Below are 18,732 nucleotides of genomic sequence, written 5' to 3'. Positions count from 1 at the left end.
AAAGTCTCGCCACAGCTAGCAACAGGACTACAACGGTACAGTTATCCAATCAGTTCACTTTACTAATAGTTTCAAAAACTGATGGCAGTACTGAACTAAATCAAGCATCATACAGAAACAAACTTCACGTGTAGGTTCACAATACCTACACGCCCATTTTCCAGCATGTTCCAGGTCTTCTTCGACCACCTGCTCTCTTTTCATTGAGACAGAGTCGCGAGCTATGATCTGGTTAGAAGGAGGAGGTCACTATATGACTGACTGATATGATAAACATGTCAGCTATCTCACTATCTCACTGAATTTGTTCTAGCTTACTGAAGACAATGGTTATCTCAAAAATAGAACTAATTTGTTTCGTTTCTGATGCATGTCACACACTGGATATCGATCCATGTAGTTTTTTCTTCTTCTTCCAGCTGTTTTCTAGAAATTTTTGTGAAATACACATTTCGGAATTTTTGACTTTCTGCGAAATTTTAAATGATAAAATTCAGCGTAGCTTTCGATTTCCTACTTTGAGATCCTCATAAACAAAAACACGACACTATTGTTAGAAGTGATTACTCTTCGTCTACCTGTAGGATCAGAATGTCGACTCGTGTTTTGAGTGTGTATGAGTCTTTTTCAAAAAAATTAGAACACTTGTATTCAGAATGTCTCATTTTAGCATTGGCAAATCGAGATATTTTGTAAAGTTAATTACTCAATATGGGACTCTTTTCCTTATCTCTTTTACCTATTGAAAATCAGAGGAAAGACCTACTTCATTAAAAAAGATATGACATTTTGAAAGGGGTTCGGTGATTTCTGCTGTGCCGCTTAAAGAGTTGAGTATTAAATATATACATATATGCAAAGTTTTCAATTTATTTGTTATTTATTTGTGATTTCTGCTTTGTTCCTTATCCACACTCTCGGAAAAAAAACCGTGATTAAAGTGTCTAAGAAAAAAAATATAGAATATGGAAGAGTAAAATAAAATATACACAGGAAATAGTTGTCAATTTGAATGAAATCACAATGAAAAGAGAAATTGCGTGCAAAATGAGCAACGATAATAATAAAGCAGGTGATAACTTATCTAAAAAACACCAAAGAAGTGGCAAAGAGGTTGATAATTTCGAAAATTTTGATTTTGATTTGTACAATTTGCTGAAAGGAGATTTTTTACTAATTCGAAAGGAAGAAAATGAGAAACATTACACAAGAGGAAGAAAAACAATTGTTACAGAAAGGAAAAAAATTGCATATTAAGTTGAAGAGTTATATTTTCATTCTTGTGGTTCATAGTGTGTCTTTCACGCGATGAATCACGACTTCAGAAACACTCACAGAAGTCTGAGCCAAATTACCTCCATTTCCACATAATGATATTCAACATAGAAATGCCTAAAATGCAATTTTTGTCAGGCAGATTGAATCCCAATACTCAAAAATATCGGATGTACCTGAATGGATCTCTCTCTCTCTCTCTCTCTCTCTCTCTCTCTCAGTGGACTTTGAAATTCCATTTATTTCACTATAATAGAGAAAACACGTCGGCAGCTAAAACGCGCCGCCTACCAAAAACGCTCAGAACTCTTGGTATGACCAAAATATAAAGAAAAATATTGTGTGTGTGTGGGCGCTATTCACAATTCGAATACTTCGATGTTGATCGTAGATCGGCCAGAAATGTTCCATGAAAAACAGCTGTTATATATTTCTGCATTCTTACGAAAACTATGACTACCATAATAAGAAAACAAGAGCATCTTTTTGACGTGTGGAGAATTCAGAACTCATTGTGTCCATTCCGAGATGTACACCCAAGTTCGTCAATCCAGTTCTGTGGGAAGATGACGTCGAGTAGGAGAAATAATATCTTATTAATTAAGAAACTTTTGTTCATATCATTCACATCCATTCAATGTGAATCAATGAAATGAATAGAGAGCGATATAAAAAAAACGGGCCTAGGTATCAACGCCTTTCATCTCCAGCCGTTTCTCTAAACCAAAGACAATCTTGACAACGTCCGCCTGTAGGCAGATGTCAACCATGATTCAGAACATCACCGAAAGATGTCATCACTACGTAAATCGCATGAAAAAGCATTCTTATAGCCCCTCACATATTCTAATTAACATCTACAAGTGACATCACATCGGTGCTCCTAGGCATTAATTCACAAATAAAACCCACACAAATTTCTCAACAAGACAAAAAAAAAGACACGGACGATCATTTCTTAGATTTTTCTAAGATGGCAACCGCTTTTCTTATTCATTTTTTTTATTTTTTTTATTTAATATAGCATGGTTTTAATATTTTTTTTTTATTTTTCTTGTATCTGTGTGTGTGAATGTTTTATCCCTGCACAGAATTCATGTTTCGACCCAACCTAACCCCTGAATTAATGCAGGTCTCGTACCCGCGGGAAGCTTCAATGATATATTCGGGGCTCGTAAACAATGGACAGACGTAGGCCCTTTTCCTTGTCAAGTTTTGTTATCTCTGTCCACGAGTTTCTATCTGTATGTGCGTGTGTGTGTGTGTGTTGATGAAGTACAACCTGGAATGGACGTTGTTAGTATTATACTCACTTATGAATTGTCGTCTTGACATTAATTGTGCCAGCTACTAATGCTGTTTCTTCGCAAAAGGTTTCTAAAAGTTATTCTTTATCTCATTAACTGGGGGAATGAAAAATAATAGCAATAATTAATAATATGGATGTATCTTGTTCAAGAAGCTCGTAAGGTTCACATATGCATCGTTTCTTGGATTTAAAAGAATTAATATCGTTTGTTTTTACCATATATTTCACATCCGAATTCCCAGACGGCGTCTGCTGTTTTCAGACAAAAATTGTTTGTTGTTTGTTTTCTGTACCCTTTGACATAGTGGACATTGATGTTATCGCATCTGTGTGAGCGTGTGTATGTGTCTCTCTCTCTCTTGTGTTTTCCTCAACCATAGTTCGTATGAACTCTATGCCAAGGTATTTCCGTGTCATCCAAACAGGATACTGCTCTGTCTCGGAAGATTTGTTTTTGTGTCTCATACGACTGATGCTTATCGGAAATTCCATCAGACAAGAAAATGTTATTGTTAATTTTAATAGTATTTTTCTCTATACGTAAATGAAGGGGATGCTTCGTCATTGTTCTTTTTTTTAGTGTACGTACTGATTTATTTATCTATTTAGTCATTTATACATATTCTTTTTTTAATTTTGGTAATAGTTGTGGTCAAATACGTAAATATATTGACCGAATCAGTTTTTGAAGCTGATTAAAAAAAGCGTATCATGAAATGCGAGTAAAGTGAGTTATCATGAAGATGTTCGATCCTGGACAACCGCATGTTGATGGCAGAAGAGACGAAAATTAAAGTTTGAGAAGCGGAGATCCTAAAAAAAATGTGTAATATCCTGCTCTTCTGGAAATGCGCGTGCTTTCCACTCATTTCTATGAATATGCAAGCTTCTCGCGTTTCTAGGAGTACGCAAGCATTGCTAGTGCATTTTGCATTGCTAGTGGTTTTTCCAACCATTCAGCGTTTATCTAGCTGTACTCACGGACGTCTCTTGCTCATTTGGACATTTCTAACTGGACAGGTGTCAAAAGTGGAGTCCCTCAAGGAAGTATCCTTCGGCCCTACTTCTTTTAAGTCTTTTTATCCATAAATTCCAACAGGGTATCAATGGGATTGTTAGCAAATTCGCAGATGACGTGAAGCTAATGGGAGTCCAAGCGATAGGAAGATGCTCCACACGAACTTTAATATGATTATAGCATGGGCTAATGAATGGAGCATGACTTTCAGTGTTGATAAGTGCATGGTCGATCATTTTGGTTCAAACAACCCACGTTTCACTTACGAGTTGAATGGTATTACTATCCCTGATGCAACTGAGTCACCGATTTGGGAATTCTGATTGATGAGCGACTTAGATTTTCTGAACATTGCTCAGCGGTGGTCGAAAAAACGAATAGAATGCTTAAGAATTTCATTCTAAAAAATGTTTCCTTGCGTTCTCCTAAAGTAATCTTTCCACTTTTCCGGGTTAGTTCGTCTTGGATTGGAGTATACCGTTTGGTTTTGGAGAGGTACAGAGAGACATTAACTTGGTCGAGTGGGTGCAGAGAAGCGCCACGAGTGCTCTTGATGGCACATGGGGCTTAAGCTATAAAGAAAAACTTTATTTTTTTGAAAATGTTTACATTGGGAAAGCGCAGGTGTCGGGAGGAAGGAATGATTGCAGTGTTTTAAATTTTCACCGTAATGGCTAGGATGGGGGCCACGAGTGTTTAATACACCGTCAATCAACTGCTTCGACACCATTAATGTTTAGAAAGGGACAATTCCAGGCCGTGGTGTCGAAAGGAGTTTTTCTCTGTCGATAAATGGAATAGCTTACCTTCGGGTGATGTGAATTCTAACACAATTGACACGTTTAAAAAGAAGTACGATAGACAGTGGGATAAATCGAGAGCATATCCATACTTAGATAAGACATTGAACATTGAAGGACCGGACACACCCCGCTTCCCATCTCAGAGAGATATTGAAGATTTCCCGGAGATGGGTGTTTCCGAAAATGTATTAATTTATGTGAAAGTAACAAACAACGATATACATAATATACAATAATGAATCTGGAGTAAAAATTGTGATCATAGCATCATCCGCAGATAATCAGTTCGTAATCGCAATAGTCCTTATGTAAATAATCAAAAAATAATTTTTTCTTGTATGTGATAGAATTGACCTCTCTGTCACTATTTCTGAATGTCGCTTTGTCCATTGGCGAGGAAGAGTCCCGCATCTCGCATAAGTATATTCACTTGGATAAGACAACCATATCTTTTTTTTATGGGAAGTAAGTGTATTGTATAGTATTAGTTATTAGTTCTTTCTTTCGTGACATGCGTTTATATTGAGTTGCTGTATTTTGGTTATATTTACATATCTTATATGGGCATAATTCTTTCACCCACCTTGTTGGGTAATGTTCCTGTTGTGGCTTTTGTATTTGTATTTATATTTCCTGGAATTCTCAAGCCTTTTGCGCATTTCTAGGGAATACCCCTACTCATTTCTGTCGGTATAAAAGCTTCCTACGTGTTATGGATGTACGCTTTCTACACATTTCTATGGATATGCTAGTTTCTTACGTATTGCTACGAGTACGAAAGCTTCTTTTCCCGAAAGGGTGAGTACAAGAAGCATGAACATTTGAGCAATACATGGCCATAGCTGTTGATCACATTTTTATATTTTTAGCTCATTTTCAATCATAGATGCCAGATCATGGAGGCTCAAGTAAAATATACATATGAAAACACGTCTCACCTTTCCCTCCCGCTTACGTCTTTTGGTCCCGTCTATGAGGTACATTTGGGAAATCTCACTTCCACCTAATGTTTTCGTAGTATCAGCTCCTCTGCATATAAGAGTCCTCCACTAAGTCCTATTGCGTCCTTCAAGGACGATAGTGCACATCCAACGCATCAGATTATGATTTCTTAAACCTGACAACGTGACATTGCATTTAACATTCAAGATTGGCCACCACAAAGATCGAATCTAAAACATGTTAGAAAGACACAAACGTTTAAAATCGACAGGAATAAAAACTTTTAGCCTCTCTACAAATTCTCGGTCTTCATTGGACAGCTCTAAAGCACGATGTTAATATGTTGATATCGATGCTATTTTACGATCGATCCATTGAACGTATTCGTAATGGCATTGGCCATTACGAATACACAGACTAAAATTGAAAGGATACATAGGAAATTAGCATGGTTCCTGCGCAAGCGTGACACTTAAAATCGAAAAGTGCGAAACAATTTTTTTTTTCCATCTGGTGTAACGAATGGGCGAGAATACAGAATAATATACTGCTGGAAAACTAGAATGGGTTCCCTAGTGGAAAGGCGCATGTAACTAACATCCTTCGCTTTTATGATCATGTACCTAAATTCAATTTTCATCGATAAACTCTTTCAAATTATAGATGGAATTATTAGCAAATTCACAAATGACGTGAGACTAATGGGGGTAGTCGGGAATCAAAGTGATAGGGAGTTGCTCCAGACACACTAAAACAGTATTGCCACATGGGCAAATGAATGGAGCATGACGTTTAGCGTTGACAAGTGGATAGTCTCTCATTTTGGCTCGAACAACTCACGTTTCTCTTACGAGTTCAATGGTGTCACTATCCCGGATGCAACTAGAGTCACCGATTTGGGAATTCCCATTCACGAGCGGCTTAGGTTTTCTGAACATTGTTCAGTGTTGATCAAAAAATCGAATATAGTGCTTGGTTTCATTCTTCAAAAAGTCTCTTCGCGTTCCCCTAAAGCCATTCTCCGGCTTTTCAGGAGCTTACTTAGTCCTGGATTTCATACTCAGATTAAGACGACCATAATTTCTTATGGTTCTCAACGTATTATACTTTTCTCGTAGTTTTATGTTTTTCATGGTTTTTTTTTTGGGGGGGGGGGGTGGAAGGGGTTGCTGAATTTTTACCTAACACATCCATAATTTTATGAGCATTTTTTTCAGTCAACTCGTTTGTCAGTTTTCCTGTTTATGCTTTTTTATTTGTGTTTAATATTAATATTCTGAATATTTAAAGGAAATAATGACGGAGAGAGATGATTCAATTGATTCAAGATCATAACAAGAAGTGATAATATCATTTTGCATTTCAATTACGCAACAGTAGAGTGATGATAAATCATTTTTTGGGAGAAAGATAAAGGCTCAACGCGGAAAATTAACATAATGGCTCAGACATCAAATGGTGGAGATTTTGTCTTTTTCCGTTCAGACATGTCTGAAAGTCACACGATATTATTGACCAGGAAGAAAATTGAAATGACAGGATGAAATTAATTTTATAAGTTGGAATTTTCGATTCATTTGCCGATGATGGTGGGGAGTGATTTTTCATGTTGAAAAATTATCGAGTAGGCGCCGAGTGGTTTTCATTTCCAAAAATAAGAGATGAAATATTTTTTTTGTTTGGTCCCAACGGATTTCCAAGTAAATTCGTTATGGCAGTTCCTGGAAAGTGTTCCTGGCGCCCTTCAAGTGAAAAATATTTTCTCGATATCAATTTTTCAATCTTTTTCAAGACGAGACGGAGACTTTTCTGAAATTACTTCATCATCCTTTTTTTTTTGTTTTCATTTTACATGTATCATCAGTTTGGTTAAATGTACAGTCATCTCCAATGTCCAGAATTGTACGTGTTCCGTCGTCATCTAGTGAGTGCGCATTTAACTATTTGACTAATCAAGGTTATTAGTCTCCTCCGTGTCTCTCTCTATACAAATTTATATTTCAAAACGTATTTTCTTTCTGTACTCTTCGTGTAAATTATTGTAAATTCATGTCATGTAATTTAACAATTCAACACTTAATGGTAATGGATTTTCATCATCAGGAGCTCTTGTCCCCTTTATACTTGATCAACCGACGTAGATAATTTATACACACACGCTATTACATGTAAAATATTTTGCCCACGCATTTGTAATGTTTAACTTTTTTTTTATAAATTGCAACAAAATGACTGTAAAGACTTACGTAACCTTGCATTGCATAACCCTGCATTTACGTCACCCGTCCTACAAATATTCTTTTTTTTTTCAATTCGACGCTCTTCGAGCAAGTTTGAATGCTTTTGACGTTGAGTTCTTAAAATAGAAATTTGGTCATGTAAGAGTCACGTCTTAGGCAATTAAATTGCAATAATTATGACTATAAATAGAGATATTAATGTCACATATTTTCATGGTCATGAAATGCATTTTTGTTCATTGACGGTTTGTAGTAGTCCTTCACTCCACCCCCCCCCCTCCCCAATAAAGCAATATTAGTCGTAATCGGTAATTTTTCCACGCGTTCGGCTTTTTTTTTTCTTTGGCGAAAACTGGTGATGTCGTTGGACACAGCAAATTATGGTAAGTAATGATTAACAGTACAAAAAAAAATGTGTGTATTTTTAGGTGTACGCAAGCATCCTATGCATTTCTAGAGGTACCAACGCCTCCTGAGTGGTAATACAGCGCATAACTTTGTGTATACACACGCCTCATTTCTCGGAATACGAAACCATTCTGCGCATCTCTTAGTGAATACACCTCTTAATGCATTTTTGGGTGTGCGCAAGCTGTACTGTGCATTTTTAAGAGCACTCGGAGCACGAAAGTTTGGGAGTCACGTGAAAAACAAAAAAATTGCGGTTTTAATTTTTTTTAATGAGGTTTCGAAGTTTTTTATTGCGAAGATCATCTAGAACTTTATAAGTAGACTAATTAAGTGCAATTGTAATGAAGGCAGACATTTTTAACTCGGCGTTCTACATGTATATATGTAAGTGGTAACATTTCGTGGGAAAAAGTCTAAATGTTCTTCTCAGTCGACAATAAAACACATTTTACGATTTCGGGTGTGTCTTTCCGAATGCGTTTTATTATTATGAGTGGGAAAAACAAAAAGCGAGTTATTTTTTCTAGATGGCGTAGCACTGACCTTTTGTCTCAGAAGGGAATATTGAATTAGAAGTTTCTTCGGACTTGAGAAAAATTTTTCATCCGTAAATCTAATAAAGTTTCGAATATCTCCATCGATTTATACGGTCGTAATCATTTTGAAACTATTCATACGAGTATTGAAAACAACAAGCTCAGTCTCTAAAATAAATGTACAAAAAATGTACATGGTATACGTGTTTAAATTTCACCTATTTATAGCTGTCTGCATCCTTAAATACGCATCAGAAAATTATGATTTTTTTTTTAAATTAAGGAACGTCTTGATAAGGAACTGGCGTAAATGTTTGAACCCTTCCTCAAGGAGAACCTCGAAGAACGAAAATCTTCACATAGGTTTTAGTCCAAATTCACCATTTTCGTAAAAGAGGCTCACCAGCAAAGCCTATGGTTACGCGTTTGCGAAAATTGGCGTGTGCACTGCAATTCGCATAAGGGAACACCCTCTAGTATTGCACGTCAGAACCAATGTTTTAATGTTTTCAATTTCTTTCCTAACCTTTACATTCACCCTTAACTTAAGTTGCTTCCATCGTTTTTAGATGATGGCTTTAATGGCCTGATCAATCATCTGCTGATAATGTTTTGAATTAGTGTGATATCTGGTGAAATTCTTAAAATGACGTATAGATGGCGTACGTAAAATTTTTATAATCTGATAGACTTGCTTGTACACGGTACTGTGCCCCCCCCCCCCAGTTTTCTTTCGATTCTATGTTACACTTGAGAACACCGTCTATCTTTCACAAAAGAAAAATAAATAAATTCTAAACTTTTGCTTTTTGAAAAAAATTTATATTTTCCCCTCTTGCGCACAAGGAGAAGCGTGTCTCCAACTATTTGCGCAGTTAAAGGGTTAAGGCATTCCCAACGTTTCGTAGCGTCCTGATGAATAATTACGGCTGTAGACAGGTCTGAATAGGTGATCTTTAATTATTTACAAATGCATAAAGAATGAGAATAAAATATACAAAGTATTCAAATCCAACTGCAATACTCTGTGGAGAATCAAACCACCATTCTGTCACGCACTGTGCCAGACTACGCTACAAAAGCACTGTAACGTAATCAATTACATTTCTCTCTCTCTCTCAATACATGCCTCAGGAACTCATTACAGAAAAAATTTGTTTAATTAGTTTCTATATAATGAATAATTTCTTCATTGTCCAGTTCCGTTCAACGAACATGCATGCTCTAAAGCTGGGATTAGACTATAAAATTTTGATAAAGTATCTTTTCAAAACGTGAATGAAAAACTGAAAAACAACCAATAAGCTTATTGATTACATTCGCTCCAATGTAACCAATCCGCTTATTGGTTACATTTTTCAAGGATTGTAAAAGTACTTTTATAAAGCCTTCATAGTGTAATCCCGGCCATAGGAAGGAAATCAAATCAGTACATACAGTAAAGGAGATGATATATTATTATTTGGAGATTTATTATTTGTGGAGATGATATTATTATTTTTGTGGGATATTATTATATGGCAGTAAAAGAGGGGTGAGATCTTCCCTTTCTCTCTCTCAAAATGTGGGTTTTACTGTTTTACTTATTATATTCTCACAAGAAAATTGAAAAATCATCGAAGATACCAGATCCTTCAATGACGAGACGTCTGGACGCCAAAATTACATCCAAGATCTCAAATTTCTCACAACTCATCTAAATCATGATGAGTTTCTCAACCTCGATTGGTGATAAAAATAAAATTAAATGACAAATATTGTGTGTTTGAGTCATTGAAAATTGTGAGTCATTATATGATTTGACTTGTTTCACAAATCTCTCTTATGCGTGAAACTGATTCACGCATTTCAGAAAGTCATCCTCTTCGTTGATCTCGTTCTTATGTTGATCGTCCTAAAGGAATTCATCATCGGACCCAACTTATAAAAAAAAGGGTGGAGTCAGACGAACTCCTTTAGCCAACCATGCGATCAGGAATGCGACTAACTTTCACCTGAATGGCCACTTCTCTATGCACGACTGCCCGTCTCGTTTATGTTACCAAATACCCGACTAATACGTCATCGTTGTAATAGTAATAACGATAATAATAATAATGATAATGGAGCCTTATACATCCATCGTCTTTTGGAAAAGTCATCGTAAATGTCAGTCAGCGAATATCATCAAAAGATGGTCACGTAAGTTACTCACCAAGAATGCTAATGGTGCGTTTGTGTTGTTTCTGATCCGATCCGATCGCCTTCTCCGAGATAATTACCACCGATCGACCTTTTGTCGTCTCTCTCTCTCTTCTCCCTTATTTTATTTTTCTTATAGGTAATAAGTGAAGGTACAACACGCACTTTCTCCCTCCTCATCTTATCTCTTCACCCGAGTCTTGTAGCCGCGCATAATAGCCTCACTGATCCATTATCCACAGTGAATCGATGACTGTGATGATCGGGAACAGAAGAAAAAAAAATTCTATTACATTTCGACATGCAATAATGGCTTCGGAATAAGCCATTTCGAAACGAAACAACCAGAAAAAAATTTTCTGAAATTCATCTTCTACATCATATTTATTCGTACAATTTTTCATCGCATAATTTTGTCTTGAACTGTAATAGGTAGTCAAGAAAGTTCTGGAAGAGCTTTTTTTTGTTTTTTTGGTAGCCATATGCTCTTTTTTTTACTATATTGAAATTATTATTTTATGTCAACGCTGAGAAGTTTAAAATCTGCTATGACCATTATGTCTTTTATCAAAATTTGCGTACTTCGAGTATTGGTGTGCTTGATTATCTGTGTATTTTGAGTATAAGGTTGTCAATGCAATAGATCAAAAACTGAGCACAGTCGGTCACTTTTAATTGGACAACGATAAAATCCTAAGGCCCAAAAATTTCTACCATAGAGACAATGTTTAAGTTCCCCGATAAATATGGTAACTGATCCCGTTATAACGAACTACAAGAGAATTAAAAACGAAGTAATTCACCCGATAAATTACTTCGTTATAAAGAAATTCCATATTTTTGCGTTGTTCCTGTGTAAATTTATCTGAGGATTAGAAAATTGTTCGTTAAAACGAGTTTTTAGTTAAAATGGTATCCGTTAAAATGGGATCCAACTGTATTAAGCTTCACACGCGACTATACACATCCCAACCACTATACACCTAATGTTTTTATTGAATGAAACATTTGGCATTAATAGAAAAAAGGTTACTAAGTTAAGATAAATACATTTAAGAGCACGTACTGACATCCAAGTATTCAAGTTGTCTTCAATACATACATTCAATCATTTTATTTTTGTTTTCTAGTGAGACAATAGAGGACGCTAACTTTTCTGATGAAAAGTAAAAATCTTAGGTATTGTGATCATTTTGTGATTAAATATAATTTTCATTTCATTTTTTATGTCTGATTTATTGGAAAATCTTTATTAATATTAATCCTTCTCATCCAGTTTTCAATATACAAACTATACTAACGTTGTAAAATGACAATTGAATTGTTCTCCGCTTAATCGATATTGTGGGCTGGAATCGTTAAGCGGGGCCGACTGTAGTAGCAGTGCTCCGAGGAATTTCTAACGAACTCGTACATGCAGAAAAGTGGTGTGTACGTGTACATGCGTATGTATTTTTACGTTGTCAGAGTTAAGCTTGCTTCGTGTTATACTGGAGCCACTATCTGTTTGCCGTACTTTCAAGTGCAAGGGTCTGCCTGTTCTCTGTGAAGAGACTTTTGTGCAGGAACATAATACGTATATGAACTAAAGAAATATTATATGTTAGTGAATTTAATGTAATGATAACTATACTGTATGTAGAAAAGAAAACCACCAATTATACAAATTCCAAGTTAATTTTGTTTAACATCTTTCATTGATGAATGACCCACAAAATTACCTCCTTGGGCTATATATCTCCCATGCAATATATGGCCCTTTTCTTCCATCCGAGAAGTAGGAAGGTCAAAGTTGAAAAAAAAGGTAAAATATGCTTCGAAGAAGAACGGAGATTAAGGAGTCAGAATTTTCTTTCAAACTCACAAGAAAAACATTCAAATCTTCGAGACCGATTCAATAATATGAATCCAATGGGAATGTAATTTTAAATATGTATAAAATATAAAAATTTAAATTGCATATTAGGACTTGTCATCAAACAGAAAAAAACTGACTGATACGGAAGGTCTCAGAACCTTGATGCTTAAAAGAATTGTTTTTTTTCTGTTGCATGGTTCTTGCATCCGTGGACCAATTATTCTACTGACCTCAAAAGTTCATGAACCGTAGAAACAGATGGAATTCCGTAGAAACCGTCTATAATAAAATTATTATTATTTTTAATATTGGAGAAATAAAAGATAAAAATACTTGCTTCTTACTATCTTCAACTTAAAAACTCTGGATCTATTTATAATTTCTTGTGATGGACCCATTAGGCTTTTCTTTCTCGTTTATTTTTTCTTCTCTTTTTTGGTCTTTTGAGGTCAAGGGTGGTTTGACTTAACTACTAATTTCTTATAAAAAATCTCTTGAATTTTACAATATTAAAAAATTAACACCGAAAACAAAATTAACTGCATTTTTGAAAATGTAAAGTTATCCAAGAGATCAAGGAATATTTTTCTGGATTCTTAATACACTTGAAGACTCTAGAAAAGTATTCTCTGATCTCTTAGATAACTTTTTTGTTATCAAAAATATAGTTAATTTTTTATATTTTTTATTTCGAACTGCGAGCTCAACCCAATTTATAAACGAAAAATATTCTCTAAAAAAATACATAAACTTGCAAGCAAGCATTCGATTACGGGAATGAATATACACAAATCAACACTGTCAAAATTTTTGAAATATATGATAATATATGCAATATATTCTGCTGTATTTTTGAAATATATGACATCCATATTTTTATGGGCATCTTTTTCTCAGCCACCTCGTTGGGCATTTTGCCTGTTGTGGCGTTGTATTTGTATTTGTAAATTATTTATCTAGACTTGGGATTACGTGGAAGGAAATGTCAACACCTTTAGGGAGGGGCTGAGTGGTCCAAGGGTGAATATGATGGAAGATAAAAATTGGGAACTTGAAGATTCTAAAACAAAATCTGGAACTCTTATTTTGTGCTGAAATCATTATTTTTATTAGTAGTTTACTAAGAGTAATGTATAATAATTTGATCAGCTCAATTATGAACTTATCATAGTTCGAAATCAAGCTGTAGAAAAGATAGGACATTTGTTTTCCTTTGTTCAGAAAAATAAAAATAAAAAAATGTTAAACGGCATTTAATAGCTGTGGAAAAATTGGAGGAAATAAAATTTCATGCTGTGCAATTTAATTTGAAATTCACCAAGAAAATTTGGAATTTTTATGCGTTTTTTCGGGTTCTGGCCAAACTGCAATGAAGTTAAGGACCCGTGGTTCCAGTACAGCAAGCAGGAGTGTCGAGCATATCGCACCACGCAGCAACGGGCGCTTCTGTGCTGATGGACAATACTGTATTTATGTTATGGGTGTAACTGTGCCCATTCTAAATTGAACACAATTAACTCTACCATGCTGATTGATTTTTAAACGAGATAGTATTTTGTTGATGAATGAATCAATATTATTTCATTGTGGAAAAATTTGATTCAAGGTGCGAGAACTTTTACGAATGAATTGATCTCGTACTTGATCAAAATTGTTCGAACACCTGTTAACTTTATGGGTTCGAACACCTGTTACGCTTATGGGCCGTATATCAACGGAGAAACGGAAAGAGCTGAATTATTTCTTCCAGAGCCAAATATGAATGAAAATTACCGATGATCCTCGTTGGGCAGTCAGCCTGTTGCGGCCTTTGTGGTTTGTATTTGTATTCGTTCTGACTGGTGCAGCGAATGCCACTAGACTTATGGAAGAGTTGATCGAATACAAATACAAATACTTTTTCATTCTTTCATTTTTCATTCATTCTTTCATTGTAAAGTTGTTGAATACTTTTAATACTTTTAAAATTGCTTTGCTTGCTGGAAAATTTTTTCGTAAAGACCAGGTTGGCCATGGGTCGAAGTTCATGTTAACCTAAAACAGAATCCCTAACTTATTTGTTTCATCGCTATCCTCTTCAGATAACCTTTTCTAACCCCCCATCCCCGGTAATGCAACCCGATCATTGTGTCTGTAGCTTGCATTACCCTCCCCCGACCATTCTACCTCTCACTTTGGGAAACACTTGTCTAAAATGTCGAGATAAGATTGTGTGTTCACAAGTCTTAACACGGGAACCGATGGACTGATGTCCACACCACCAGCTATAGAAACAGATCAAAAATATTGCACCACCACCACTAGCAATGGAATCGGAACTGTAGATGCTGCCAGTGCTCAAACACCCACAGTGTTTGTAGAACGGGGATATAGAGCACCCTTATATAACCAAGTCCCAAACCAGAATTAATTTAAGAAGTTCAAGCTGCTCACCAAGAGATCTAAAAAACACTTCAGACGGTTATGATCAACACCACCAAGTTCGGTTCTGTATTTGATGGAACATTTCAAAACCCCATATTCACCAATGAGACGGATCAATCTCCATTAATGGGCCGATCTCGTACGTTAAGGTATAAACACTAATTTATGTCAATTTTCTGTACCATAAAATTTTCGGATTGAAATTCCAAAGTGAAATATACAAATTACTCTAAAGATGACTCTAAAGATTACATCACAGCACATCAATCGAAAGATCTTATTTAAGAACCTCAAATGATCCACTAAGTAGCAAGCTGCGAATGAGATTCGACTGGTGAAGAAAAAGTAATCTCTAGATGCTTTCTTTCCTCTTAATGATGAACCTATTGTTCTTTCTTTTTAAGGATAATGTGAAGGGAAAGAAAAAAAATGAGCATCTTCGCCCAAAAAAACAAACTTTTAGTGAAGCGTATTAATGAAAGAAAAATTCACAATGTGGTATAGACTATATATAAAAAGTGAAATGCCGTGCGCCTCTTCTATTATGTATAATGGAATTGACATGTGGTTAATGCAATGCAGGTGAGATTCGGAAACCTCCTCCTTCCTCAGATGATTGCTTCCTATTACTACTAATAATTACCGACCAGCTTAAACTATTACAAACTAATAACCTGGCGTGGCTAAGACCATGTTACGTGCTCTGGGGCCTACGCGCACGCACACGAAGTTTTTACTTTGAACAAAAATATCACAAAAAGTCATTTAGTTCTTATATATACTTTATTATGCCCCGAGAATTAAGGGCTAATGTGTACTTTCGATACATGATTTTTGTTATGGGAATCCGTGTGAAAGATCTCGCGGAAATATTTTAAAGCTCTTATACAGTAAAACCTGCCTACGTTGGACACCTGCGGTTCCACTGAAATCTGTCCAAGTTAAGAGAGGTGTTCAAGGTAATTATAGAGGTGAGGTATTATGTGCATTCTGTGTTATAGGATTATGACCGGTTCCGTTCAAAACTCTAATGTAGGGAGATGTTACAGGTTTTATTGCAATTTATATCACGGTATTGAATGTTTAAGAAATTGTCGAATACGTCAATGTCCGTAACTTTTTGTAACAGTTATTCATTAAATAGTTATCGTTGTTCGAAATGAAATTTCTACTAAATCCTGAAGTGTTCCAATTTATATGGAATCCATCTCTTCCTTGATACTTACTACGTCTAGCTGATGGAATTTGAATTCAGTGCGTGTCTACGACAGTCTCAATTAGTTCACGGCGCTGGAACTTTCTCCAGCCCAGAATTTACAATAACATCAGCCACATCCAGAAAAATCACCATAAAAAAAAACTTCTCAGGAAAATACCGCTTCTTTTTTTTTACAGCGTGGGCCGCAGCTTCGTGCAAGCCCACGTAATTTTATTCAAGAAATAAAATTAATAAAGATTTAATAAAATTCAATTTGATTTACTTTTTCATGTTTTTTTCTCTTTTTTTTTCTAAGAATTTTATATTACCGATCAAAAATTACACATGTTCATAAAAATTCGTTAGAATCTCTCGAGCTAACAATTCTACGACTACGCTACTAAACCGCACATGCACGTCTTAAATATTTCTCTGAGGAACTTCTAACGAATTGATCCATGCAGTAATGTATCGTGTATGTGTTCTGTACTTAAGGTGAGGTTTGTTTCAGAGGATTGCTTCACAGAATCTGTGCTTGAAGTGACCCGAGCATAAAGACCGGTGCGCACTACTATGGCGTGACGTGTAACCACGTCAGATCAGGAGGCGTGGGATCATATCAGACATTATATGGTGTGTACACTGGTCTGATGTTTCAAGAGATGCATTAACGCTGAAACATACTAACATGACGAATTAGTGAAATCCTATTCGTGGAAATTCTGTGACGTACAAATTATGTGACGTGGAATTCTCACGTCACAGAATTTCCACGAATCAGAATTTACAACGTCTCTGGCAAGGAGTGAAATCACGTCACGTCAGTATAGTGTGCACCGGCCTTAACTCCGGTCCAGTGTTCGCAATATGCGTCTAGATGAGTGACTCATGCATCAAAATTCAATTTTACTCCTCCAAATTTCGTTGAGAAGTGAATACACTCCAAATTTTAGATAACTTTTTACTAGAATTATATCTCTGTTTTTCGTAAGAAATATCCCTCTTTTCACAAAACTATCCCTTAAAATTTTAGAGAGGAGTAAAATTACTCTTCAAAATTACTATTTCCGATATAACACTGCTCTAATCTATAGTGCCCTGGAAAATTTACTACCGAATGAGTTCTGCTAGAAGTATGCACCTAATAGTCTGAATGCGTACCTAGTGTTGTGCGTGAATTTTTTATGCTGCCATCAATTTCAAAACTATGTATGAGTGAAGTGCAGTAATTAAGTATTTGTAAACCGTAGTAGGCCTCTTGCTTTCTTTGGGGAGACTTTTTTAAGAGACGATCTTCCCGCATTCTCGCCTTGAAGTTGGGAACCACCGAAAACCAACTTAAACCAACCACCACTACGCAGCCGAAGGGGGTTCGAAACCTGGTCCTCGCAATGCAAGTCCGTCACTATGACCAAACACAATCGCACAGTGTCTTACAGACACTATCATCTTTACAATTCTTTTCTCGACATTCTTATATTTTAAAACATGATAAACCAATACAGCAGACTCTCGATAATCCGGCTCGTCCAGTAATCCGGCTTTTTTAGACGGGTTTCTCTTCATAGAAGAGGAAAACATATCTGCGCGCAGAAGTCTACATTATTTAAATGGGCTTTTTTTCAATTAACTTCCAGTAATCTCGATAATCCGGCATACCCTGGTCTGACATGTGCCGGAACAGCAAGAGTCTACATTATTTATAGAAAGATTAACTCGTGATAACCCAGCAGATATTCATTATTGAATGAATTATCGCATTTATGATACGGAATTAACATTTAGAAAAAATTGCCATGGATCGGTTTACGCTGATTTTTTTTTCAACAATCCACAAATATAATGAATCCGATTCTTTTTAACTTAACATCATGGATCCTATTATTAAACATACTTCGAACTTGAAATTGATGTTTTTATTCGAGGAAATTTTGAGTATCCGAGGTTTTTTGTATATAATTATAATACGATTTGTCCTTGTGAAATACAAAATACTTCATTCATTTATGTTTGTATCTATCCGTTTTCAACTCATCGTTTCGATACCCCGTTGTATTATTTGATGAATCGCTTTTGAATTCTTTCAATGTCTAAAATATTCTCATCAATCACCACCGATTGCTTTTTATGTTAAAACTCATCCATCCGCAAAAAAAATATTTTTTTTCAATGCATATAAATAGCAATTTTTCTTCACAAGGAAAACATTTCTTCCGAAAGAAAATATGTATACCATCAAATGATATTTGAAGAAAATTCAAGCTTCTTTTTTTTTTCATAAATACATATACGTTATTTACCTATGAATGATATTGTTTTACAAGTATTGAGTATGTGTACTCATGTATACAATGATTATTTCTACCTTTAATAAAGAGAAATGAGTAAATAAGAATATAAATTACACGAAAATTCTCGTTATATGACTTCCGTATTTCTTATGTATGATAGTTTATGTTTGTTTGCCGTGATTGCTTGTCAAGTTTTACATTTTTCTTCTCCAACATGAAATTTCACATGAATGTGATTATGGGACT

General features: G+C 35.5%; 1 non-coding gene across 1 annotated transcript; it reads left to right on the top strand.

The window, feature by feature from the left end:
* Positions 1 to 5,739: 5,739 nt before the first annotated feature.
* LOC149075429 (U6 spliceosomal RNA) lies at positions 5,740 to 5,847 on the top strand. The gene has a single exon (XR_016194224.1). It is a non-coding gene; the product is annotated as a U6 spliceosomal RNA (small nuclear RNA).
* Positions 5,848 to 18,732: the final 12,885 nt, after the last annotated feature.

The sequence above is a fragment of the Pholcus phalangioides genome, unplaced genomic scaffold (genome assembly GCF_987345545.1).
Source record: "Pholcus phalangioides strain wild (caught in Gottingen) unplaced genomic scaffold, Ppha-v1.0 ptg000015l_1, whole genome shotgun sequence".
NCBI lineage: Eukaryota > Metazoa > Arthropoda > Arachnida > Araneae > Pholcidae > Pholcus > Pholcus phalangioides.
This window is presented reverse-complemented; position numbering and strand designations above follow the sequence as displayed.